At 41.6% G+C, this 26,415-nt stretch overlaps 1 protein-coding gene across 2 annotated transcripts in view; it reads right to left on the bottom strand.

Moving 5' to 3' along the window:
• HECW1 (HECT, C2 and WW domain containing E3 ubiquitin protein ligase 1) overlaps nt 1-26,415 on the bottom strand; it is a 262,858-nt gene that overhangs the window by 131,726 nt on the left and 104,717 nt on the right. The window lies entirely within an intron of this gene.

Here is a 26,415-nt window from a genome sequence, read left to right as displayed (position 1 = left end):
TAGTGTATTTACATTGAGTTCCAAAGATTCAGAGTGAGAAACATAAGCAAGACCATGATTTTGGACTCTTAGTGCTGCTTCTTGCCACATGCATTGGTATTCAGATAAATACATTAAGCGAGGGAAACCCATCTCAATAACTCTATCAAGGCACAGAAGAAGTGAAATCAGCTTCTTGTTAATTCTCCCCTTACAACCCACTTTCTTGTCTGCTAGAAGAAGGAAAGATAGTTTCAGCCACCTTCCCTGTTTGTCTGTAACTACAAATAGATGTGAATTGCTAGTATGTGTCACGATCCTGCTCTCTTACTTGCTTGGAGCTGGTGACCTGCTGGAGCACATCCCGGCCTCCTGCCTGCCTGTAGGCAGGAGTTTTCTTCCACAGTAAATTAGGATGTGAACTGGGTTGATAGGTGCCTACATACATACAGTGCATACCTGCTGTGTCCTGGCTGTATCTAACAGGTACGTGTGTGGGACCTGGAAAATGCTTAAATGTTTAAATAAAAGCAGCATTCACATCTGGCAGTTTTAACTGGATAATGCCAGGGAAGTTTTCAGCTGCTCCATAATATAATATACTTGAAGGTGCTTTTTGTAATCAAGCTTTTCTTTAACACTTTGCTTTGTAGCTGCTGCTGAGGCCCAGGAAAAACACCAACCTTTGCCTACAGAACCACACCACCACTTACTGTAACTACAGTGCCTATGTAAGAAAATAATAAAAGAATGCCAATGTTTTGACATACAAACTGCATTGCAGTTTTACCACCGGTAACAAAACAAGCAAAATCAGTGCAGCTGTAACAAAATATTATGCAATGTTAAGAGCTGGCACTTCGGCCACAGATTATGGTGATCTGCCATTTGGTAGATCCAAGAAACATCCGTGCAGTGCCCTGGGTGGAAGCAAAACGTGGGGATGTGAAAAGTGGTGGAGACCCTCAAAAATGCAGGCCTGAATTGCTTACCCTGATGCCTACAAGTACACAGGAACACAGGAGAAAAAATAAATTCTGACTTGGTTTTTTGAAAGACAAAATAGTTTTAAAAGTGTAAAGCCTTCCTAACTTTTGCATGTGACTTGGGAAACGCAAACAAAAGAGCTTATGCTCCCAAGTAGTTCGAGCTCTTCTCGCTCCCAGGTGGCTTCTCAGTACTCCTCCCTGAGGAGGCATCAGGCATGCGCAGTCCATCAATGAGTGTCAGCGCAGTTAATCTGCCACCATATTTCCCACCCCCACAGTATGTTCTTCATCAGATGACCAGGTGCACATTTCTGCTCACATGGTGAAAACACACACCACTCCCATGACATGCACAGACATACAGATGTGGCCCTTTTACTGTACAGCACTCCACAAGAAGTGGAACAGGCTACAGAGTCTTTCAGCACCTCCATGAGGAGCTGTGTAGTCTGTCCTGGGGTTTGTTTGCAGCATAGTTGTGAATCAAACTTCTGCAAATTCAAGAGGTTTACTTGAGGTGTCAGTGCAGCTGAGCAAGCGACCTCACTGCTGCACCTGAGAGCAGCAGTTGTTTCCTTTTGGCAGCAAAAAAAGCTGGATGAGCCTGTGGGACTGAAAAACTGCAAGTCCAGACTGAATTTTCACATTGTAATTTTCTCTACAGGATTTTAACAGCTCAGCAGCTAACTCATTTACTCACTGAGAAGACAGCAAAAGCTGAGGATATCACAATAGCTAAAACATGCAGTTCTCGCCGATTATTCAAATCTTAACTTTCCTCTCCCCTGGAGATGTTTAGTTACAGATTGCTTGGAACACTGAGAGCTAGAATAAAGGGAAGGTGCTCCCCCCCCCTCTTGTTTTTTTAAAAATTCATTTATTAACTCATACAGTTAAGAAAATATAACTTCAGGTACTAGCCTGTATGACAATGTTCAGACCTCACAGCAGGAAGTCTTGTTGTAGGTTGACAAGTAGGAAATCAGTTACCACATGCATTGTGAAACTATGGTTTAATTAAAGTTATTACACAGAGAGAACAGGAGGAGGATATATATCCTTATGTAGGCATTCTGAGTATGAGTATTGCTTTCAAGGACAAAGGATTACTAAGATGACTGAATATGTATTTAGAAAGAACCACATGGTTATTAAGATTCCTCTCAGTTTCACACAACTATTTCTAATTTAATTTTCAATCAAACTGCCGACATGCAGATGCAAACTGGCAAGAAAGCAACTGAGAGAGATGCAAGTGTCACATCCAATCCAGAATGGTGGCAGAGGTGTAGCCATTCATCAGGCAGTATTTGAGGAGATGATTAATGAATGTCAAAGGTTTCATTCAGAGAGCAGATGTGATAGCAAAAAGTCTTACGGGGGTCTTCACAGCTTGAGAAATTTTGCTCTAGAAACATCAGGGGGAAAACATTTTTCTTGATTCCTGCCCCTCCTTTTTTTTCCTAGATTTTTTTCAGATTAAAAATATTAGGAAAATGGCTATTGTCAATGGATAGACAGAACTTTAACAAGTGTAAAGCTTGCAAAATTACATACAGTATCTTTATGTGCAAAAATACCACTTAGGCCCTGGTCAGGCTTTTTTTTTTGGCTGGGAGCCATTGTCTCCAAATAACATTATTGGTGCCATGTTTTTCACTTCAACAGAGTCCTAATATTTTAATCCACCTGAAGATTGTTCTTGTATTCCTGAATCACCTCTGAGACATTTCCAATGTCTTGGTACCACCACCTCTGCAGATGAACAGAAAGCACTGGAAGTATAGGCTAGGCAGTGATATAAATTAACCTGAATATTATTCAGCTGGCATTCATACACAACAGGTAGTTAAAAAGGCTGTTTGCATTGTAGTCTTGTAGATTAGCTTTTCCTGGAATAAAGGAGACCATTTAACTCTGTCCTGCTGCCCTAGGTACATGGCACAATGCACAGGTCAGGAGCAGGTTGTTCAGTTAATCCCCAGTTATAAAAAAATATGTGACGCTTATTTTCATCTCAGTAATTATGAGTAGCAGCTCACTGGACCAGGTAATGAAGTTATGATGTTAAAGTCAGGAAGTAATGAGGTTAAATTCTCCTTTCAATTAGCATAAACAGCAGTTAGACTGGTAAATCTTTCAAGAGAGGAGATGTCTAAAGATGCTCAGAAATACTTGTGCCCACGACAATTACCAAACTACTCAGCAATTTTCACGGATAAAGAACAAAACAGCATTGTATTCCCTTTACACCAAGCTTGGTAACTCCATTATACCACGGTGTGTTATAGCCTTCCACTGCACTGATATAAGTAAGAGTCCCCAGTTGTATGCTCAGATCCACTGCTGTAATTATCAGAGGCACAGAAAATACCCTAAGGCAGGGTAATCAGGGCAGGTACCAGGAGGGGCTAGACTGTTTTGCTCCTTGTACCACAACCTGCCAGCATGCACCTCCGTGGGCCGCATGGGAGGGATGCACACTGGGAAGGGAGAGGAGCCAGGATGTAGCGAGAGACCACTCCTTGTTCAGAGGAAAACTCCAAGAAGTTTGAGTTTTGCCAGAGAACAACTCTGCCATGGAGCTTCATCCCTCTCACAAGGAAAAAAATCCAATCTGTGGAAAGCTATTTCGCTATCAAAGCCCTGAGTTATTTCGGTTACCAAATGAGTTTTGCAAATTTACTGAAAAATTAATTTAACAACTGAACACTACTCTTCTTGGTAATATTTTATATTGCTTTTGCAATCCCCCAGCCCTTGCAAACACCTTACTCCTTACTAAACTGAAGTGAGAGGAGATAAAATCTAGTAGGGTCTTCTGATGCATTGCAGCTAGAGCTATTGAAGATTGAAAGCTAAGAGGTGTCCAAGTTTCCATCATCCAGCCATTCTTCTTTCCTGTCACTGTTATTGCTCCTGTTGGTTTATTTGATACCCTTTCCCTTTAAAATACTTCCATTTCTGCTCATATTCCTCATTCCTTCAGAGCTGCCAAAATTGCCCTAAATCTCTTCTCAAAAGTTCACTTGCTCTTATAATCCTCGCTCTTCACTAAGGCTAGTCTGGTCTCAGAGGCTTAGCTTTCACTTAAAGGTGGATTTATTCTCTCAAATATAAAAAAAAGCACTTCCAGGATTAAGCAGTTGCCTTAGTTAGACTGAAAAAAAATAAAATATCCTGATGAGTATTTCAAGGATAGACTAAATGATGTCCTTTGGGGGAGGCAGGAAAAGTCAGTAGGTGTTTCATAGGAGTGTGTGATACACCTGAGGCACTTCCACAATCTGGTTATCATGTGATTTACTCCCATGATACTTCTTGTTTCAGTTAGAGCTGAGGTGACTAGGCATTAACTACGCATTGCTCAGCACTGAACAACCTCTCGGGGAAGTGATGCCAGTCTTAAAAACTCAGTCATTTGTCATCAATCCAATCTATTACTAAAAGAGCTGCTGTTGCTCTTTTGGGCAAACATTGTGCATAAAAAATGAGAGGTGTCAAAAACCAGTAATGAAAAGGTAGCCATTTTTAGTAACTGGGTGGGAATCAAACAAACTAAATCAGAGAGCAAAGCAATTAAGTTATGAGTCATAACGTTTTCCCTAGAGAGGACCCAGAAGTAGAAAAAACAAACATATAACACTGTGCTATAATCAGACTGCTATGGGACAACCTTGAATTAGAGTAGCCATGGTGATCTCTGGCAGTGGAGACATTCCCCCAGTGGAGGGGAGAATTGATGGAATACAATGGGGAATCTGGGAGAGGCATATGGAAGGGGGTGTGGGGGTGGGTGGGAAACGGGCAAGAAATTCACTGGGAAGCCAAAAAAGAAAGATACTAAAGGCAGTTTATATACAGGTGTTGCAGTACTGGAATTAAGTGAGCAATGACACCAATGTGGAAGCTGAGGGAAGGAGAGGACTGAGATTAGAAGCGAATCACTGTGCAGAAAGCGTGGCACTCCCCACTGCGGGGAGAAGGGAGAAAGACTAAGACTGTCTAAATGAGACTAAACGAGAAGAAAGCAGGAAAAAGGAAACAAGGCAAGGAAAGGCAGGGAGGGAGAGTAAAAAAGTCAAACCTGAAGGAGAAAGAATAAGAAGTGCCCTCTCACCAAGAGCTTCACGAAGCATGGAGCACAATGTATGAGCTGTATCAGCAGCTAACCGTGAAAACTGGTGTGCAAGCCTATGTCCTGTCCGTCTCTCACACTTGACCACCCTCCTCTACCTGCTGCTGTCTCCAGTGCCCATCTCCTGCTTTTGAATACCGCTGGAAGTGCATACAGCAGGTAAACTGTGTAACCCAGAGTCAAAACCCAGCACTCCCGCATCAGCGTGAGTCTCTCCCTAAGCATCAACAGGTTTTAGATAAATTTAGATAGTTTCTCCCGATACTATACCTCCCCTCCCAGCAAAGAATTAAGACGCATAACAAAGATAAAAGGTAAGGTTATTACTGGTAGATTTAATTTGTACTTACAGCTTCAATACATAGTGCCATTTATTTCTATCATGTATGCCTGCTGCTGCTCCATGCAAAAAAGCTCTTATTTCTTGTGGTGTATCAGAAAACCCGTCTGTTCCAAGAATTGCCTGTCCAACGTGCAACAGTGGTATTACAGCCGTCAAGCTGGTCTGCTACTCAGCCACCTATGGACTGTGTGTTTTCTTAAGCTGTAAACGGCATCTACTCACAGCATTTGTTTAGTATCACAACCACCTCCAGTTTTCTGTAAGGTGCCTCAGTTTTTAGACAATTAGAAGTTTAAAACCAAATGAAGCCTAAACAGATGTGTTTCTTTAATCCTAGTTGCAGAATTTCTTCCAATTTTCTGCTGACACTTTCCTTGCCCTGCTCTAAACTGTGCACAAACACGTAGGAACAGACTGTTAAAAGGCTTCTTTTGAGAAACTGCGAGATACAAGATTTTAAAATATCATCTTTCAGATTATTATAATGCTTCCAGGTAAGTAAGAAAGAAGTACCTGGAGACAGAATTAAGGCTGACCAGTACACACCAACAATTTCAGGTAAAACCTTTGCAAGGAAAGTAATAGCTCAAAATCAAGCAGTAGAACACCCAGAAAACATCTAAGCAAGATTAAATTTAAGCCAAAAATCTAAATTTGTCAAGATGCAGAAAAGCACAGTTAGAACATTCAAATAACTTTAACTCTGCAAAAATAAACATTATATTTCAGCATCTGTAGTCGTAAATAATATTAGAATAGATGAGATCATGTTAGTAATCTTATCTTCAGATAGTGTTGTCACAGGCTGCTATTGCTTCACAAGGGTTGCATGTTCAGGGCTGGACTTACCTCCTTTACACAGGAGAGCTGATTATTATCATTTATTATATCTTTGATTCTTTGTTCTGCTGTTATTTGTGATCTGTAGATACTCTCTGCTATTGACTTTCACTGTTATTTCCTTTGCTTGATAATTTGATTCAGCAGCTACCTGCCTCCAACTACCACAAAACTAGTATGGTAAATTAGTACACTAATAACTAGTGGGCAGTAACAAATCCTCACAGTCAGTGCACCAGCTTCCTTTGTCCTAGCTTGACTTCTTCGAGCCCTCAGTGTTGCATGCTCCATACTACCCTTATCTGGGGTTTAGCTTTATATAATCTACCTCTATTACTATGCTGTTCCTATGAAGTGACATGCATCTGCTTACCCATGACTGTGCTGTGATTATCATTATTCAGAAATTGTTGAGGGGTAGACTCCTGACCATAAGACAGACAAAAATCACACCATTTTTGCCTTACAAAAATAAAGGTATACAGGAGCTTCAATTACAGGAGAGATACAAAGTGGCCCTGTAAACTGCTGTTCAGGAGGAACATACAGATCTGTTTTCAATAGGCTGTTGCTTACCTGCTACCCTCATAAAAAACTATCCTATTGGCAAGACTCATTACTAAATAATGCCAGCAGCTGGAATGGATGTGAGCTTATGTTCTCCAGTCTTTGTGGAGTGCTTGTATATATTTCTCCGTGCAGGCAGGACATCTAGCATTGCTGAATACTATGGCTGCCTGACTCTTTTCATTATAAACCTTGTTTTCAATTGCCTATACATTTTCAAAGATACATACATACATGTGGAATAAAATTTTGCATGCTGGATGTCCGCCTCAGATCTACAGAGATGCACCAGTGAGAAAATTTCATCCAGAAATTTGTAGCTGTGAGGGTAAGGGAAAAGCATGATTTTTTTACCCATTAAAGATTTCTGAAGACCTTTTTACTCCCCATGTTAATATGGAGCATAAGTCACTATACTAAACATGTATCTTCTGCTGTTCCTGTAAAAGTACATTACAATTCAGCTAACTTATAAGCCTCTTCAAAAAAAAATCAGTTTGATAAGTTCATTTGAGACATCTTTGATTTTACCATCTAAATGCTCAGGAAATCCTATCTGTGCTGAGTGTGTTCCAGACTGGCGCCAAGAGAGACTTTTTCCGCAATACAGGTCTAGGCTCTTCCTGGCTGTGCCACATCTGGGTGCTTCTCCTGGCAGCAGGAGGACGGTATCCCTGGGTATCTCCCCACTCTGCCAAGCAGCATGGAAAAGGATAACATGAATCCACTGCCAATTTTCCCCCATTGAAGGAAGACATGGAGGGAGCTGGGGGGGATTAGGAGCATGGAGTGGGTAAACAGAAGCCAGGACAAAAACAGGCAAGATGGTGAAGAAAAAAAGCTATGATTTCTGGTGCTCATAGGCTTCAGTAGAGAAGGGCTTGGAAAGAACAGGTGGCAGAGCACTGTTTCAGTCTTGCTAGGAGAAATGAGTGTTGCCAGCTGCCTTCACATAGGAACACAATGCATGTGCTGGAGAACTTGCATTCAAGCTCCAATTAGGCAGCCACAGGGAGATGGCAACAGGATTTATGATCAAATTCTGTCCAGACTGGCATGGGGTGGAACACATTAAAATCTCAGCCATCCAGTGGTCCCTGTGAAAGTCCAGATCATCATGGACAAGGGTCTGTACCATCAAAGTGCCTAGTAAGCCTGACATTTAGATTGACAACTAAAGTCAAGGCAGAGCAGAGCAAGGCAAAGGTTTCACAGATACCCACCACAGGAAAGGTCAGTGGAAGGATGCCACTGCTCAGCCAGTAGCTAAAGATCCTAAATGTCTTTAAAAAAAAGGTAGGTTAGCCCTTATGTAGTTAGGAACTGAACCTGCAGTTTGCCCTGGGGTATACTGTCCAGCTATTACCCACTTCTTAAATTTTATCGTATTACATGAGTAATGGAAACGAAATTTGATTTTCTCAGACAGCTCACATCCTTGAAAATAATAATTTCCTCCTAAAAATTCTCTTGAGATATGTGCGGGGGTCGGGGGGTGGGGTGTGTGTGGGGGAAGAAGGCAAAAGAAGGACTCAGCCTTACCATTCCTGGCACTGAGTCATTTCTCAACCTGTTGAAACCAACAGAACTATTTGCTCCGTATTTTTAAATATAGTGGGATTCAGCCCAGAACAGGCAAGAATTTTATCTTTTTACTTACAGTCAAACCCAGCAGTGCTATCTATCTGCTCTGCCTTTATGGCACCAATCTGAGTGAATGTGAGCTGGGGATGCAGGGATAAAACAAAGTACCTGTCTTTCATCAGGAGAAGGAAAAGCTGTTTGAGAGAGACATTTTAGTAATTGCAAACAGCAAATTATAAGGGCTGCACTAAGTTTGAGACTTTAATGCAATTCCGGAGCCTACAGGCATATAATGTTTTTATGTAAATCAGCTTAACGATGAGTATTTCACCATGAGCATTAGCAAGTGAGTAATTTATTTGAGAAAAACTTGCAATCATCAAAGCATTTTTAACTGTGTGATAGTTGAGTCCATAATAACTGGAAACCATGCCTGAAGTTTGCTGTCTGATCCCAAGCACTCATGCACAATGCATGAAAAACAACATTGCAGTCAAAATCAAACACATGGTTCATCTATTTATGAGAGAGATAATCCAAAATAACTTCTGAAATGCAACAATTACATCAGACTAAGTTTTTAAATAACAATTCTGTTTTAAAACTCATCTTGGTTACAATGGACTCGACAATTCTTTATCAAAATTGAATAGCAAAGAAAAAAAATCTCTACGCTTCCAGCACACTGGAAATGAGCCTTGCCTCTCAGGCAGAAAGCCATCTGTTCCACTGTATTAGTGGCCCCTTAGCTACATTAGAGTCACTGGCAATATTCAGGAAAAGAATGTGAACTGGAAATATAGTGCCTGTGTTCTCAGTTACACCAATATATATTAACACACAACATAAACAGGTAGAAAATGGATATACAAAAACACTGACAACCCTGAGCTTTGTTCTGAGTGTCAGGCAGAGGCACTACGAAGGTGTCTCAGAGATGACTGAGAAAGGTAAAAACTCAAAACTATACAATAGCTCACAGCTCCACAAACAAAAGAGGAGGGATGGCCAGAGCTGGGGCCCCCTCCCCTCTCTCTACTGTGATATACAGCCACTGGGTTGTCCCTCTTGACTACCCCTGTTGCAATATATCCTTTATGCTTTCAGGTATTATGTGTGCCGCAAGTGCCTCCTAGAGCAGATGCCCATGAACCATCAGCTCCTTGCTTTTATCAGGGCAACAGTAGTTTAAAGTCTTAATTAAATACATATTACTGGATTATGCCTTCAGGCACAGCCTTGAGCAAGAGATAACGCACAAACTTCAGAAGCCAAGTGTCTCAAACACAGCCCTCTATATCACAACATGTTTTTATTCCCCTTGATCTTAAAACATGGGTAGACCAGGCATTGCTTTGGATTTTATAGAAGCAGAAAATGACTTCAGCTTTATGATCAATGATTAGTATCTAGGAAAGCATAAGCCATAACCTTCCTTGTGCCTGCTTTGTGAAGGGAGAGGACAGCATGAAAAGGGACACCTTGCAACTCCAAACCCAGCCAAGTACTGAAATTAGGGAGAATTCATGTTTTCATTCACATTAGTTGCAGTTTAATTCAAGACACATGCTACAGCACTTCCTGAGCTGGTCTTTAACCACGTCTTTAAGCATAACTGAATTTCACGTTAGAAACACAACATTCCCTTGAGTCAGCCTTTCATTTCCCCCCCCCCAAGAAAGTTACCTCTGAAGTCATTAGTGCCAAAACCAACCATCACAGATCGCACCATTCCCTTAGCTCCTCTTATAGTTTACATCCTTTCTCTTGTTACTCTGCAAACTCTCCCACTCAGAAGCCCTACCTCTTCACATTTTCAAGTGCTAAGATCTCTTCAGTGACTGTAAGAACGCTTTACAACAACAGTTTCTTTGTGTTTAGCAGTCAGACCATACAGTATTAAAACTCAAGTGTTCCCTCTGATTGGGAGCTATTACAGTCAGTCAAACATGTGCCATGCAGTGTACAAAGAGAGCCTTGCAATTATGTCCTTGGGCAACAAGATGTGACTATTATCATGAAAAAAGTCCTCTGCACCCAGATGGGAAAGAGAAGTCAAGAGCTAAGCCTACTATTCACGATACCATAATCAGGGCTGCTTTTCTTAATATATTTATCACACTTCAGAATCAGTATGCACACATTCGTTGTCTCTACTGCATATCTAAAAATATTTTTAGCCTAATATTTCCATGACAACGAAGCAAGAAATGGTCAATTTGAGAAGACGGCTGAATGAAAATTCAAGATGCTTGTAGAAGCAGCTTCCTAGTGCTCAAATTGTTTCAGTTACCCACTACACTAAGCACATTATTGTTTGTTGCTCCTATTTCTAATCAGCAAATTAAAAAGCTAATTTTGAGTGATAAAAAGAATTACACATCATGTTATAATACAACAAAGACTGTTCATTGCTGTCATAGTATGAACATCCTAATACAACTAAAAGATGACAGCAAAGCACTACTTTAGATTGAAGTAAAAGCCCACAGAGAAGAGTAAGAAAGGATGTTGTGGTACTTTTTTAGGTAACTCGTAATAGGTTACATGTAGTAAGAATGCGATGGCAAGTATGACAATTCAAACTCTTCGCTTTCCTGACTCTATCATAGAGCAGAACTAGTTCGAACAGTTTTGGAAGAGAATAATTTTCAAAATATGGAAGACCAAAATGAAGGCTGATATTCCAGGCAGTGACATTAAAGGCAAGGAAAATTCACAAGGGAGTAACTCAAGGTAAAGCACGCACCTCTTTCCCTTCGTCTCGGGATTATTTGATCTTATTTGCAAGGCAAAACAGGTCTACACAGTGCGAGAAGAGGACAGTTGCACCTGTGTTTTGACACTGTAACTCTACTGAAGGCAAAAGATTCACAGCATGATACCAGTGGAGCAGAGATCGAAATCTTTGGGCATACTGGTTCCTGGATTCACATTGCCATTTCACAAACACTTTATTCCTTTCCACGGTACTTTTTTCCTTCTTTGACGAAAGGAAACCAACAGCAGCAAATAGTATGTGATTCTATCACTAAATACTTGCTACATGATTAAACACAAGTGTGAGATGAACAGCCTTGCAACTGTAATTACCCGATGACCAAAATTCCCCAAAGTTCAGTTGTTCTGAAAAACAGTGTTCTTTGAGGTCTTTTCTCAGTACACCAAAGACTTACCTGGGTAGGTCTTGTAAGCATTAATTAAACAGAGGAAAAGAGGCTTCTTTGTCTTCACAACACTGAGCCGTTCTCTTGTTTACACATCCAGAGCATTTATAATTAATTGGGTTCACCCACCCAGAACCATGAGCCTTGAATAAAAGCTGCATGCCAGCTATGCTGCGGTGTTATAATTTTTTTCCTCTTCTCTCCTTTTAGTCTTACAAATGCTTTGCTGTACCACAGCAGGGCCTATCTTCCATTTGCTGAGAAACCGCGTGCTCATGCCCTTTGGTTCTCGCAGAGACTTGTGAGCCATGCCACCGGCTGGCAAAACTCTGTCAGAGCGACGCCTTTGGAGACACGGTGCTGCATCTGGGTGTAATGGATTAAAACTTGGCCTAATTCTTTTAAAACAGTGCCACCAGTGTTCCTCTCCTGTGTACTGCTGCTAAGCTCAACAGGGATGGGAATGTGGCATGCGTGGGTTTAGCAGGATTCACTTTGTCCAGTGAGGACTTCTAAAAGACAAATAAACTCAGCCCAGGTTACCCAGGGACATGGGAAATTCCAGGGCTGTCTGCCTGATGCACAGCCCCTGTTGTAGCTTTCTTCTTCCTCTGCAACAACGCAACCTCTGCAGATCAGAGGATCTCAGATGCTGTTAGCCATCATAAGACGCATCACAATCAGAGAAGCCCTTGGCATTCCAGCTTCACACACTCCAGTTGCTCTCATTATCGTGGTTTCTATTTGAACACCAACTCACGTACTGCCTGTGGTTGTGCTACAAGTTTCAAAATCACAGCTGCTTTACGTGATGCTGCATGTATTTGCCACCACCTCCTCCACAACAAAACCAGGAGGAACCTCAGCTGGCTCCAGGGAGACAGACTCACATCGGTGCCTCTGTGCCTCTTTTGCCACATGGCATGGACCGCTCTTCCCTCAGAGCTGCTCAGGTCTCTCTTTGGCAGGAAAGGGAAAGCATCGTGACCAGCTCCTTTTCTAGGAACTGGGATTGTGCTCTAGGCATGTTTCTGGATATTTGCATGCCATTTATAACACCAACACTTGTTTGTTGCTGCCGATAGTATACAGAAAATAGCCAGCAGCAAGCGATGTATAAGCCATAAGCTTGGTCCTACAACACTCAGCATGTGAAATTCCTTTTCAGGAAGCAATTCACAGGCAGTTCTACTTATAGAGATGATGCCAACTTGTTTCAAAAAAAATCTCAGAGGGAGAGAAGAAAGGTGCCCATGGCTCGTGAGGGAAGCTCTTGGAGGGCTCAGGATATGAATCAACTGAGAAAGACTTACACCAGAATGAGAATTAAAGCTGGAGCTCATCAGATTTAGATTTACAACTCTGTATGATGTTTTCTAAAGATCTGTAAGAAGGAGGAAAAACCCACTCAGAAAAACTACATTTTTAGTAGGAACCACAAACTGGACTTCTGCTTTTGACTGTAGTTGGATTCACAACCATATGGGATGCTGGAACACAGCACGGAGCCTCTCTGCTGTCTTTTACGAAGACAAGGATGGACCCACCAAACACTGCCGTTCTTCTGAAGCTTACCTGCAAAGTTGTCTTTTACAGGAAGCATACTATCAGACTTCTGTGATTCACTTTAGAATTTCAACTATAGGTGGAGAAAGCAGATAATTTTGCTCCATTCGGTTGAGCCACTCTACAGTGAGGGACTTCTTACATTTTGATTTGAGATGGCCCTTATGTGGCTGCTCACCCATTCAGAAAACTCCTATTCACAAGGGCATTTTAATTAGGTGCCACTGCTATGGTGCCTATTGTTAATGTCCCTGGGAATTTATGAGACAAAGCACAAGCTATCAGGAAGGAGAAGATCAAAAGGCTGCTAAGAAAGAGGTATTATACCTGTTATTACTTCTCACCTTAGAGCTCCCTCTGCAAGCTCCTATTTCAACAACTTTTTTTTTTTTCCTTTTCTAAAATACCAACTTCTGTTCACCATTTATTTGCAGTCTAATAATTAGGGAAGAAAATTGCTGTAATCACAAAATGAAACATGACTTTTTAAACCCCAGCAATTCCAAAAGCATCTTACTTGATACTGCTAAAAAGCAGGGGCTACAAATGGTTTACATTAAGTTGAAAGGCAAGATAAAATATCCTTAACTGTAAAAAGACCAGTGAATCTAAATCTAATGCTGAGAGCGCTGGATGAGTGTGTTCATTTTCAAATGCAATAAAAATATGGAACTGTGGGGAGCAAATTATTATGAAACACATGCTGCATTTGTGCAGGTTAAAAAATTACTATCTTGTAATATACAGGAATAACAAGGAATGGAAATACCACATTTAAACAAGCAAGGGAACAAAGAATCACAGGCAGCCTAGACAAGATACTGCAGAGTGAGGAAGGCTTATTCTCTAGCAAAATAGATCTGCATCTACATTGGAAGATTGTAAAAAAAAACCTCTTCAAATCATTGTTAGTTCCTATTGATTATAAACCCATATACAGATGTTACCTGTTTGATACAGAACAAAGTTCTTATTAGTTATAAAACCATGTACAGATGTCCGTCACCTGAAAGTGTCTGCCAGGTGGCCAGCACATTGTCTCTGGCTTTGCACTTCGCTGCTAGGACCCATGGTGCAAGCTTCATTGGCTGTAGCTGACATTTCCAAGCCTTCAGAGCTGCTGTCCTGACAGCAGTAACTCCTGGCTTGCTCAAGCCCATCCAAGCTGAAATTGCTGCAGTCACACACACAGGTGACAGACAGGAAAGGTGGTTTTTTTTTTTTTAATTTTTTTTTTTTTTAATAGTAAAGGCTAAGGTCTCCAACATAGCCTGCTTAACTCCCACAGGATTTGCTGCACTGTGAAAAGGAAACCACAGTGCATATCATCAATAGCCTGAGCAAGATCTAACAGCTGTATATGACAACACACAGTGGGATGACTATACAGTCCAGACTGTAGATAACCTAGACTATTTTTAAAACACTTTTTCTGAAATAAGCTTGCAGAGAACCTAGACAAAATCAAAAGCAGAGGCAAAGGGCATCTGAAAAAAAGGCAGCAGTAGTAGAAAAAATATGATTTTGGAGTAAATTCTCTTTGAATCACCTGCACATTTGTAACACGTACTATTGTCAATTTATACATAAATGTGTATTATATATGTTTTTCCCCTAATTTGCCAGTTACATACCTAAAAATATGACACTAGACCCCTAATCTCGGCACTCATGTTCATGCCTCCTATAGCCTCAAGCAAAAGATTCTCAACCTTTTACCAACTACCCTACATGCGGCAACATTGAAAAAGGAAAAAGTGTCTGGTCCTGGCAGTCTGGAAGACAGACACCAGCTTCCTGTGCCTTGGGTATGGCTGAAGACTTCCAGTGTCCAGCAGAACCTGGGCCACCACTCTGCCCTGGCAGAACATGCTGAGCGTTCGGATGAAATGTTTTGACACCAGAAAGCCTAGGCTCTCTTCAAACCTCTGCCACTGACTTACTGTAGTAGTTTCACTCCTTCCTGACTTAATTTTGTCCTCTATAAGATGAAGAAAATTATACTTCTGGCAACCCAGCCCAAAGGAGAGAAGAATATTAGTGTTTGCTAGTCCTTCTATAAGCCAGTTTTAATAATGACAACAGAGCTGTTCTTCAGTCACAGGAGAAAAGTATTCTCTGCTGCAAAGCACTGCTCACAACTACATTCAGTAGGGGCTCTGACAAAGCGTATTAGCACCTGAAGCACAGCAGCTCCATAACAGTTAAATTTCCAGCAGGTATACGGTGCAGCTGGTCAATCTGCCTCTGCAGAGGTAAGACACTACATGCACTCTCCTCTACTGACCTGAAGGGACTGGATTGTGCAGGTCATCACAGGATTTAGCTCTACTTAAGCTGTAATCAGTCAGGTCATGCAAAAATTCTAAAGTACATTCCAAACTTCTTTTAAACAATCTGTTTGTTCAGATCTATCCTACACCTATTTTCCCTTAAATCACAGACAGGTTTGTACTGCAAAAAACTCCTGGGCTGTAACCCTGTCTCTCCTGGTATTTTAAATCCCACGGAGAAAGCACGGCATTCAGACAAGCTCTGTATTTCGCACACTGCCCAGCAACCACAAAGGAAGGAAAGGAAAGTGAGACTGAAAGTTACTGGTCTAACTGGCTGGCTGTAGGTGCCTATAGCCAACACACAGAGCAAAATGAACATCTACTATGGAAAAGCAGCTCTTTTGGGTTGGAAATGGTCACATACAACTTGTGAGATAGTAAAATAACAGGCACACTGCTACACAAACTCTGTCTGCCCTTTCTACATACTGTACTGCAGATGCATTATCCAAACAGTTCCCTTACATCTGCTGGGGGTTCACCAACATCAGGGGAATCGTCCCCTTCCTACAGAAGCTGTAACTGCCTCTTGAAACCAATCTCATGTTTTGAGATGCTCAAAACCACATCCAGGCCACCCCTCATCTAATCCTCATGAATCTGCTGGCTTACATGTTTTAAAACACAACTTACAATGCCAAGAAGGTCATGCAAAAGTATTTGGAGGTAAAATGTTGTAGTTCACTCAGCAAGTCAAAAAAGAATCTATAAAAAAACGTAAATGTAGTGGGGTTTTTTTGCAAGTATCCTTCTTATTAACTACCACCAGTAAACATGTCTTTTTTGGCAGTGTTGAGAGCCGAAAACAAGCAAGCATCCAACAGAGCCATGAATGACAATTTACGATCACAGGAGACTAACAAGCTGTCCTACTGGTTTGAGTTTGTCAATTCTAAGAGGAGAGAGAATGATTCCAGGATGGATTTGCAATTGATTGGTTTGTAGAGTGTTGGCCGCCCTCCCCCCGCTACCTCTAGGAATTTCTAGTCTGAAAACCAAATACTTGAGCTCCCACCTGCTGTGAACAGGCATCACCTCACATAAACTGAAAGATTCATCCCAGCTCACACACACAATATACCCAGCCTCTTGCTTTTCAAACAGAGATCCTCTGCTAGCACATATATATTCCATATATAAGTCTCAAATAGGCTATGAGGATACACAAATTTACCTCCAAGCAAAAGACCAGCATAAGATGTGCACTTTTACTGCTTCAATTTGGTTTCTCAAAGAAAGCATGTGCATGTACATTGTCTACCTGTATAATGCTGTCATGGACATCCAACTCCTGAGTGCCACACTAAGACTCCGAAAGAGGTAAATGTATTTCCAGTATGGTTATTTTATAGCTTTGATGGTTCATTTTTTCCATCTCCTTCCTGGCTTGGAGACTGTATCTACCATAAAGTGACTGTCGTGACCTCAGAGAGGGCTGGCAGATACTACTTAGAGTCAGCTGACAGCATGCAGGAATCTTTAAGTCAGCCTTGACAAGCCATAGCTTCTAAAATGAAAGTGTTTTGAAGGACTAAGTAACTTTTAGTCCATGGCACAACAAAAACTGCTTGCAAATTTTGCATTTAATTTACCCTTTTCAGTATTTTCCAACATTTACGCTATATGCCTTTTCTACACTAACTGCCAAAAGTCTGCTTCATCTTGTTAAATCCAACAGAAAAACTCCTGCTGTTTTCAGTGAACAGAGACCACACCTACTTTTTCTCATTTTCCTTCCAAAAGAAATAGCCTCCTTCGCTGTAATCTGTTCCTTTGCCGCTCCTGTCACTCGGTCCTGCTTCCCCTTTCCAACATATTTCTCAAGTCCTGCAATCTTTCTGTTTGAAAACAGCCAGGTAAAGAAAAAAAATCTGCTAAATGCACTACCAACTGGATTTATATTCCACAGCACATTACATGCATAGGTCAGCTAAATCATTTGTGCATGTCACGGAAGTATTACTTCACATTTCACTTTATCTCAAATGCAACCAATTTATGAAATTTATAAAAAGAAATGGATCTGTTAAAGCAAAACTGTTCTATTTTCCAAACCACACAAAACCTAAATGGCCTAGTTCAGAGGCAGAAACTTTATCTTTGCATGTATTATATATATTTAAAAGGTTTCCACTGAGTCATTTTCTAACAGAAGAAAGCACAATATGAGGTTTTTAATCCATCATAGAAGCTCAGCACATTCGGAGAGAATCAGTAATTACAGAGATGCCTGCTAGCAGTGCTACTGTTAAGGTTGTGTCGGGGGGTTCATTATTAACCTGGTTTTCATGGTTTCACAGCTCAGTCACAAAATACCCATGTACTGGCTTTAAACCACCATAGAAAATTTCATCCCAGAAGCAATTTATTTAGTTAGTTTTTCTTCTTGTAAAAGTGCAAAGAGAAAAAGGGAATTATATCAAATTTACCATGCTTTTCTATGAATATATACCAGGGAGAGGCTTAATAATTTTAAAAGAGCAAATTCTGACACTCCTGGGTGAAACCCTTTTCCTGTTTTAAGTAATAGCTACTTCTTTGAACTGCAGCAGGGACAGGATTTCAGTCTCTGAGTTGTGGAGAAATTCAGATCCGACTGTCCACAGAGCTGTTCTGCAAGAGCAAGTGCCTTCTCCCATTTAATTTATGGCCTTTGTAAGCCTGTTCCAGCTGCAACACAACACAAATTAGCTCAAACCTCACCAAAAGACATCAGTGTAGATTATTACACTTGTGCACTCCACACGTCTACCCTGTTTTGAGCATTGCTAAGTGTTTCTGACACAACTAGAGATGGGATCTTTTGAAAGAGATCTTCTAGCGAACAAGCGGAAGCTCCCTCCGGATGGCTGCTCATGGCTCTTGAAAGACACACTTCACGTGAATCAGCACTGCCCTGATGCCCATGACTTCCCCAAACCCAACCACCACTGGCAGCATAGTAGGATACGTGCAGCACAGGCCCCTGGAGTTGTAAGAGCTTTGCTCTACTACTGACTGCGTACAAGAGGTACTTCACAAACAGTACTGAGACTTTGGTCAGTCTTCCTGAAAAAGGACCATCTTCCACAGCAAGGTTGAAAAAGCTGGCACAAGTTTTCTGGATAAGACCTTAAACCAAGCATTTAGATTGCATTGACTCTGCCAATGAATCTTCTGCCTTTGTAAGATACAGATCACGGGAAACTTGGATGAGCTGCTTGATGGCCACCTACTCTTCGGTCAGGGAAATCAACATAGCTGTAGCTGAGATTTCTCCGGGCTAAGTTGCATGTTCTTTCCCTCAAAAACCAGAGAGAAATTCAGACAGAAAAGCAGCATGAACCCACATGAGAACTCCCTCTGCACCAGAAGGCAATAAAAAAACCCACAAGTCAGAGGCTTTATATTAAGGTCCCACAACTGAGTCTCACACATCTGAAGTCTTTAGATAATGTGAGCTGATTCAGCCCTAAATGCTTGCTTACATTAGCTAGCCTAGGAAGACAATGAGGCCTTCAGGAATAGCACCTGGAGATGATCTAAACTATCAGGACTGGAGCAAGCAATCCAGTCATCACAACTGATTATTGATTGCAAGGCTAGTAATCAATCAAAGGCCAGATGCTGCCAAATCAAATGAAGCAGAATCACCATAAACACCACAGCTGACTCTGCTGTGGCTGTCTCTGAACTGAGCCCCTACAATCCAAAATGTCACTATATGCCTTCTCTTCTACATTTTCACCTTAATGCAAAAAAGGTACGCGGTGGGTTCTCCAAAATCTAAGGAGAAGTCAGGAAAAAGAAGAAAAGAGAGCGTAAAGCCAAAGTACATTGGTACCAAAATTTATTTCTCATTGCTGTGACATGCCACACAAAGATTTTGTGCAGTTCACAAAGGGAAAGGAAAATGGTGAATCTGTTGGCTGTATAGATTTAATATTTGTCACAGGCTTAGCTGTATAGATTTAATATTTGTCACAGGCTTAGCATAACATCCCGTAAACAGGAAAACATGTGAAAGCCTGAATCCAGAAGCATGCTAATTACAGACACTCGCTTATATGTAAATCAAGAAATCCTAAGCAAGCAGAGGGAAGGAGATAGTTCCATCTCTCCTCACAACCATGATATGCCACAGTGACAAAAAAAAAAAAAAAAAAGGAGTAGTTAGTGTTTTGTAAGTGAGCAGGGCTGGCTCATTCCACCTCAGGGAAACAACTTTTCAACAGGAACAGGAAAAATGCACCTCTTAGAGGTCTCTAGGCTAACATAGACTGTAGAGGTTCAGAAGTCAGAAATAAATGTTAGCTGCTATACCTGAGAAGCTAAGAAGAATTCCTTATTGTAAAGCAAAATCTTAAGAATTCATTTGTATTCTGTTTTAAAGAAATACATTCTTTCACTTTTATATCTTGTCTAGCAATTAAGCAGACAGAGCAATCTAATACACTGTGGGTATATCACCTTTTGGCGTGGTAAATCTGCTGTTCAAGTGTTGCCTGACAATCCAGGGAAGATAGTCACACATCAGTTTGTGTGGGTTCCCAGGTAAACCAGGAGTAACCCAGAGCTGCCAGGTCATAAAGCAATTTTACCCTCAAGCAGTGCTGCTGAACAGCTTGGTTAAACAGCAAGTTAGTAGGAAGACAAGCCAAGACTGAAATCTCTACAAGTCCTTGATAGACCTTGATGTATTCCAACTGTAGGTTTATTTTAATGGAGTAGAAAAGGAGAAGCGGAACTGCTAGACAATGGCAGTGTTAAACTTTTCTGTGCATATATTGGTTTTGGAAGCCAAAGGCAGGAGAGAGAGCTGCCCACAAGATGTGGGCTGCAGCAAAATTTGCTTCCCTTCCCAGGATCTGCCTGCTGATCTCAGAGGGACCCTTAGAAGCAAAGAGCCCTTACCCCACAAGCTGCCTAGGAAAGCATCCTGGTGCTCCTCTACTGCAAAGAGAATACAAATTTATTCTGAGTGCCTTTTCCCCTTGAGCCGGCCGTCGGACCAGAGAACCCAAGGATCACCGAACAATCAGATCTTTCTTACAGTGTGAAGGGTCCATTAAGAGGAATTAAGATCATCAGTATATGCAGCCTAATCATGGAAAGCTGTGTTAAAATGGTCCCAAAGTGAGAAGCAATCACACCTGTAGCTCTTACTCTCAGGAATTAAATCTAGAGCTACAAGTAGTTATGACAGCTCACCCCAGGTAAGTAAACATGTCACCTGCACGCCTCTGATTCCTACCGCTTCAGAAGTGAACAAGTACTTGCCATGCACACAGGCTCTGCTTCCATGGAAAAGGAACAGTCTAGAATAAACACTGCTGTCTACTCTTAGTGGTCTCACTGTAGCAGCTGCTTTTGGTAAAGGAGACTTGGGAAAAAATCCACAGGCAGGACAACTTTTAAAGAGAAGGCATAATGAAATGGGCATAGATAATTTAATGAAAGGGGAAGGACAGAAAGAAGCATCATTACGGAAATTTAATTAATATACAACAACAAATAAAATGCAACAAACTGAAGTATCTATTTCAAGGTTGTTGGTGGTCTTTTGTTTGGTTTTTTGTTTGTTTGGGTTTTATTAATTTATAAAATGCTATTAGTACTGAGATATGGGAGGAAATTATATCTGCTACTAATGGAGTAAGGGAACATTGGAAGTACTGAAAAGCTTGGAGAATAGCTTGGAAGTATAAAACACTATTCATCTGAGGATCTCAAGATCCTGTTACCAATATCAAAGACTTTGCAGAAAGATGGTTCTACCGGGCGGAAGTGTTTGAACCCTGCAGGGAGACAGTAATTCATCCCTGCTGACCTCCCACTCGCTAAGTCAAGTCTATTCTGGTTACAAATGGTGTTCTTGACATCTGGCAGTCCTACAGCAGGAAACCCTGGATGAGGAGTAAGTTGACAACAGGGCTCGATTTACTAGCGAGTTCATACGAAAAGCCAGTTATCAAAGGGATTCCTGCATCACATGTGCACTTTTTCAAAAGCAGGATGAGTTACTAGAGCACTACACCACAGATACAATTCTGCTTTCCTCATGGGAGGTCAAATAAGTTTTTCTGTCTAACAAAATTGTCCAAACACCATTGTATGAGTTGGATGAATGTTGCCATAACCAGTACAAGGCATGAGAGACAGAGTGGCTGGCTGAAACTGGACAATGACATAGCAGGGTTACAACCAAATTTCTGTATTATGTGAAGGGATTTACCTCCCTTTATACTGAGACTTTCCTGTGCCAGGTTGGACATCCAAGGAGAGCCCTTCAGATGCTTCACACTACTGCAGAGAGGTACGAAAGAGCCTTCCTTTTAGATGTGAAGCAAACTCACTGCTTCCATAAACTAAGAAAAATGTTATCATTAATATATACGCTCTGAGTTCTGTTTTGACTAATTGCTTTCATGGTAATGCCTTAACAGGACGACAAAAATTATCCACAAAATTCTCCAAAATTTGAAATGGTAAATTACTGACACTGATCTACTCTTTAGGACTTTTAAACTAGCGATACGCTTAGTCAATAAGCCGCCTGCTGAGTTTGCTCTTTTTGACAAGCCCTTGATGCAACTTAGCTGTTGCTCAGAGACCCTTGTCCCTGGGGACCCTAGCCCCTCCATCATCAGAGATGTTCAGGTTTGATGGTGCTGAGATCCGACACTGACAAGACAGCCTCTTTGCTTCCTGAATAATTTTGCATCCATGAATTGAGCTTATATCCTTAATTATAAAAAAGTGAATGGAGAACTTTTTTTCCCATTTTTTTTCCATTTAATAAGAAAACTGAAACAAGTCTCAGTACCCTATCACTCTTTTGGAGTAAATATGACTTTTCAATGCATCTGCTGATACCCTTCCAATCACAGCTGCTTCCCATTTCCACTGCATTTGTCTTTTGTTTTTCTACAAAGATACAACCACTTGGGCCAAAGTCTGCACCTGGGCTCTGTGTACATGGTTGTGCATGGAAGTTGCTGGGCCTGATGGCAAGTGGGGGTTGCATGCAAGCAATTCTTATGGAATTCACTGGGGACTAACCTGGCTTGCAGCAGTTTCAGAAATATGCCCGATGGAAGTACCCAAGGGGAGAGCATAGGGGCCTCTGTGCAATGGAGCAAAGAGAGGGGATCTATCTTCCAGTGAAATTTCACCAAATCTCTAGACAGAATCATACAAAACAAACTTTCTAGAAGCATTTAACAGTGGCAAAAGTTAACTGATTAGTGAGTCAAAGATGACAGTGTAACCTCTTACTATCGATAGCAGAAAGATTATCAATCACAAAACAACATTATCCAAGTTATACTGATCCATTAAAATAAATGACGTGACTTCAGTACCTGTTGTGCAGAATACTAACATCCAAAGTTCAAAGCAGCGAAATGAGAAAGCAGATGAGAAAAAATACAGCCACTAGCTCCACTACTGGATTTCAGGAATCTCTCTTCATTTCCTCAAGCGCATGATAAGCACTATGGTATCCTGAGTGATACCAAAGCTAAAGCAGAAAACACATCACATGCGTAGGAGTTCTGAACCTAAAGCAAGTACAACATGTCTGAGGATATCGCTGACATGACTGGAAGAACAAAATGAACATGTATGTGAACCCGTATCTTCAAACATTGGCACCCACAGCTGGACTCCTCCAGACCCAAAGCGAAGATGCACCATTCCCCATGGCACACTGCCAGGCACAGCGTGGTCTGGTGGCTTCTATTTAAATTACTCTATCATGGGGAACAACTGTATCATCAACAAGTGAGTCCAGAAGTGCTGAAGGATGTACGCCCTACCTGCTATCTCCAGTGAGATCTGGAGAAGAGGGAGTGGGTGCAGTTCAGATCAGAAATCTTAATGCTGGATTCTGGAAAGCCACACATTCCCACATCCTGACAGATTCAAGCAGGAACTGCTGTAAGGACTATGCAGCTGCTTTTCAATCTCCTGGCAGTGGCAGCCCTACTGGCTGCTCCCCAGTCCTTACACGCTTCTTATGAAGGGTGTTAAGCAATGAGCTCCTGCTTGGAAAGAGTGAATTCTTTGCCAACCTTCCCCTTACCTTAGGATCAAATGAACCTGAAAGAAGGTCAGTGTGTCCCCCAAAACAGTCTCAATTTCATGTGTCCTCCTGAATCTCGCGTTAGGAGACTTAAATTAGGGACTGAGCAGATGTGTGCAAGAAAAAATAACGGGGATGAAGAAAAGGATGCGATAAATGAAGGAGAAGAGAACAGGAAAAGTCTGTGATTCCCACCCCCCCTCCCCCTTCTTGTCAAGCATCTTCTTCCCAAGATACAAAATTGCATTGTGTTGCACCTCACAATGGGAAATGTATCTGGTGCCTCAGGTACCACTTGGCACTAGCTTGCACCTGACCTGGGGGCCAGGCATCCTCACCAGGGTGCACTCTTCTGCCACTCTGGGACACACGACACCAGGCAAAGCTGGGGGTTGACCCTATGGTCTGTGTCCAAAACACAGGGTCACCCAGCAGCACTGACACAGCAGTGCCCTTCCGCCTCCGTATGTGAGGCCAGACTAGCTGGAGGGGAGTAACAAGGCTGTAACCACTTGCGTCAGTCTTCTGTTCAGCCAGTGAGATGATTCCACAAGTCTTTGTCTTTCCTAGGCAGAGGATTAGCCAGGCAACAGGTCAGGCTGTTGGACTGCAAGGGAAGCTGCTGCTGTCCCTCAACCTGATAACATCTGGGAAAGAAAAAAAAAAACAAGCAGAGCCAGCATGCCCACAGATGGCTTAAAAATAAAAAATGGAACAGAAAAGAGAGGAAAAACACTGGTTCCTTCATTGCCACCTTTTCTGAGGCTCATTCCAACTTTGATAAAGCCATAACAGCCCTACACAAAGCTCTCTCCGCTTCTCGGAAGACCTTTCAGAAACTCTGTTGCTTGAAGAACAAAAGGAAGAGGACTGTACCATGCAGCAGGGCACATCTATTTGGAGGGTACAACTTTTAAGTAATTCCCAATAGTTCAGACTACATAAGACTAGAGGTGGCCTAACATTACCAGATGAGACACTAAGCAGGGAGTATGGAAACTGAAGTCTTCTCTGCAGTTGTACCCATGCACTGGCAAATCACTTCTTCAGCCTGTGCCTCTGTTTCAACCTCTCACTTTTTAAACTACCTTCCCTATCTCAGCTATGAAGCCTAGCTCCGAGACATTTCCACTGAACTTACACCTTCAAAAATCTGGCCCTAGCTCTTTAGGACAAAAACTGTCTTAGTACACAGAAAAGATCTACTTTTCATGGGAGACACTTGACACTACTGCAATAAAAAAAGCAACTAATAAAAATTTGAAAGATAACAAACAACAATAATAGATCTGTGCAATCAAACCAGGTCCCAAATGCCCCGTGGCTCAGTGTAATTAGCACTAAAACTTCTGTTAAATGTTACCGCAACTTCTTTACGTTTGCTTTGGGAATTAGATGATGCCCAATGCAATCTGGTGCATTGATACAACATCTATGTTTGTTTAGGGTTAAGTGGCTGAGATGAGACCACGCAAGCCAAGGTCTCTGTGACTAGGAACTGTGGCTTAGCAAAGAAAGACTTGCTCTGACTTCAGCACACCTAAGATCAGGCATTATTTCTCATTCCAAAATCACCTTGAGAGAGCTTTCTGAAACTTTCAATACTAACCTGTCAGAGCTTTCACTACTATCTCAGCTTTGTGCAAGCAGAGATTTCATAATTTCTTTAAGCACTGCCATGAAAAATGGAGCACAGGTAGTGTGGGGACCAGGCAGGCTGTCCCAGCATGGTGTCACCAAGCATGCATGCTGCAATACAAGTATCTTCTTCCCTGTGTGGGAACGAATAAACAAACAGCTCTGATCTCCGCAGTACAAACAAAATATGTCTAAGTGTCAAAACACGTTGTGGAAAAGGGGAGAAAGACGGAGAAAAATCTGATTCACAGACAAGTCTCTCAGTTAAGCTACCACAGCACGACCACAGAGGAAGCTGAGAAATAGCTGTCTAATATCTTGCGTGGATTGACCTATGTTTCCATTTATGATAGGTTGCTGCCTACAATCCTGGCACGTAAAGAGTTTGTAAGGGAAAACGTAACAGGAAATGCAACAGCAGCAAAAATTAAAGGGCTGATCAAAGGATCCGAAGCAAAGGGTTCTTGAGGAACTTCAACAGCCCTCAACTGCAAAATGCCTTTATCCAGGTTCAGACTATGCTCCTCTTCCGAAGCTAAACCTGGCTCAAAGATGAATGTTAAACTACTATCAGGGCACTGGGCTGAGAAAAAGGAGGAGGAATTTTAAAATTGTGTTTAGGGTGGAAGATAACCAAAAAGCATTAATAAGACATGTGCAAGAAGATGAAAAGAAAGAACCTGAAAACTATGGTATGTCTTCCTTGGGAGAGAGACAAGCAGCAGATACACTTTTGGGGGCAAAAGTGTCTTTTTGCTTCATATCTGGTTTTTCTCTGACACTTTTAAACATTCTGCTAAACAGTGTTCACACTGTTGAAGATGCTTCCATGTTGCTCCAGTTTTTACCATCTGTGGACTCCTAAAAGTTAAAGTCATGCAGCATATTCTAATTTCCTCAAAGGTATAGCAGGATCAGCTTCAACAGCCTTACCTCTATTTTCTCTCCTCACGCACTCTTTCATAAAGTGAAGCGCCTGTGATTTGAGAGACACTGGGGTAATGAAAATGGAGACAGGAAATTACTTCAGTGGGCTGTTCTTGTCAACAGCCTGTCCAGAAAAAAGAAAACTTTGCAAGTACTCCAGCTTCATTAAGGCTGTTGTTGATGTGACTGTGCCTCACTTATTTGGAAACACTTGAGGCTACAAGATCCTTCAGTTATTCCTACTTTGAAAGCAGCCTTTATACAGGCTTCCTAAAG

The sequence above is a fragment of the Falco rusticolus genome, chromosome 4, assembly GCF_015220075.1.
Source record: "Falco rusticolus isolate bFalRus1 chromosome 4, bFalRus1.pri, whole genome shotgun sequence".
Taxonomy (NCBI): domain Eukaryota; kingdom Metazoa; phylum Chordata; class Aves; order Falconiformes; family Falconidae; genus Falco; species Falco rusticolus.
Note: the sequence above shows the minus strand (reverse complement) of the source record. Positions and strands in the feature narration are given on the sequence as shown.